Here is a 2,162-nt window from a genome sequence, read left to right on the forward strand (position 1 = left end):
TGCAAAATCAACTTCTATGACTCAAGAGCATAACCAGGTCAAAGCTTTGGTATATGCTGGAGGTTGTTTTGGTGAGAACCAAAACTTACTAAGATTCTCTGCTCTAAGGTTTCTCCCCAAAACAAAACTCCTGGTCCACAAAGCTCAACGACTATATACATAAGAAACTGTACAAAGAGAACGAGCCACAGTCCCCTTCCCAAGGGCTTAGTTTCCTATGCAGCAGTTCTGAAGGCACCCACTACAGCCACACACTGACCAAAACTCGCCATGCTGTAATAGGCGAGACTGTTCTGAACACAAGTACCCACGGGCAGGTGGCTGCTGTGCCAAGCTCAGCAAAACACACAGAGAGAGTTCTCATACTGCAACCCAAGCTGGGCAGCAGCAGATCAAAGACAAGGTGAGAGGAGGCCCTGGAGAGTCAACCCCATGGCTTCCAGCAGGAACAGTTTCTAGTGGCGTGTATGGTGGGTGCTTCTCAGTTCCTAGCTGTCAGATACCATTCCCTCCTCCTCTTCATCCTCATCTTCCTTCCTGTCTAGTTCAGAGGTGACTGAAGACTCAGGGAGCAAGACATATTCTCTGCTACGGAGCTCAAATTTAAGGACATCTTTTTCTTTCAGTTCGTAGTATCTCTGTGGCTCAAAATGCTTGTTGTTCACGAAGGTTCCATTGCCTGAACCAAGCCACTGATATAGGGCTTCATCCTCCGACCAACTGTGTGGTCAGCAAGCGTGTACTCCACAGCCAGACCTGAAAGATTACATGCTGCTTTGAACAGGAGGGATGGTCGGTGGGAATGGTGGCCATGCTGCCATTTCGACTGCCTACGGAAGTACATAAAGGAAAGTACCTCATCATCCCTGTGTTTGGGGGGATCCGGGCTTCTGGGTTGTCGCTGTACCTAATAACCACACCCCAAAAGGTATTGGTGTCCTCAAGAAGTGCCCCCAGAAAATTCAAAGCTTGGTTTCTCTTTAACAGGTACCTCTTTGCTTTTGTTACCAGCAGGGCGAACCTCCTGAGCCTCACCGCCAGCACCTTCATTCTGAAGGCCATGCTCCCCGTGCCTGGCATTATGAAAGTCCCTCTCTTCTTCCTGAGCCTGCAGATTCTGGCTGTCTCGATCCTGACCCTGACCACTGACAGGCCTCTCGTCAGAGCTCCTCCTTTGGCAGGAATGGCCCTGGTGCCGGTCTTGCTCACTGTTTCTACAAGCTCTCCTTTTGTTCCTGTTCTGATGGCTCCATGTGATGGCGATCCTCTCGACCTCCCTGAGGATGGTCCTCAAGTTCCTGCTTTTCACTTTGACTGGGAAGTAGTGGCGTCTCTGCTTCTTCTAGTCCCTGGAGACTTGTTTCTTCTCCCTGATGACTCGCTTTTCTTATTGGCTGATGACTGGCTTGCTCCCAGGGCTCGACTTCTGCAGTAACTGGTGCAGCCAGGCTCAGCTGTAGGAGGGGCCAAGTAGCAGCTGGGGTGTTGGGCCGGTGATGACAGGTCCGGGGCTCATCCCCTCCTGCTTCACCACTAGGATGGCCAGAGGATCCTCTGACCGGTGTCACTGCAGGCCGCTTAGCTCCCTCTTACTCTTCGCTTTCATTCTGCAGCCTGGCTGAGAGCCACTTGCAGGGTCCACTGAGTCACTGCCAGCTTTTCTTTCTTTCTTTTTTTTTTTTTTTTTTGGTTTTTTGAGACAGGGTTTCTCTGTGGCTTTGGAGCCTGTCCTGGAACTAGCTCTGTAGACCAGGCTGGTCTCGAACTCACAGAGATCCGCCTGCCTCTGCCTCCCGAGTGCTGGGATTAAAGGTGTGCGCCACCATCGCTAGGCAACTGCCAGCTTTTCTTAAATTAACCCATCTATCTTTCACCTCTAGACTTTTTTCTCTATTTCTGTATACCTTTCTTTACTTCTTACTCCATGGCTCGCTGTGTAGCTGGGTGACTGCCCCCTGGAGTTCTCCTCCTTCTTTTCTTGCTCCTTCTCCTGTCTAATGTTCTTCTATTTATTCTCTGTGCCTGCCAGCCCAGCCCTGTTTCTCTCTCCTGCTTTGCTATTGGCCTTTCAGCTCTTCATTAAACCAATCAGGTGTTTTAGACAGGCAAAGTAACACAGCTTCACAGAGTTAAACAGTTGCAACATGAAAGAATGCGACACA

General features: G+C 50.0%; 1 pseudogene; it reads right to left on the bottom strand.

The window, feature by feature from the left end:
• Positions 1 to 488: 488 nt before the first annotated feature.
• LOC101987284 lies at positions 489 to 1,606 on the bottom strand (annotated as a pseudogene).
• Positions 1,607 to 2,162: the final 556 nt, after the last annotated feature.

This window comes from Microtus ochrogaster, chromosome 5, assembly GCF_000317375.1.
Source record: "Microtus ochrogaster isolate Prairie Vole_2 chromosome 5, MicOch1.0, whole genome shotgun sequence".
In the NCBI taxonomy this organism is placed as follows: domain Eukaryota; kingdom Metazoa; phylum Chordata; class Mammalia; order Rodentia; family Cricetidae; genus Microtus; species Microtus ochrogaster.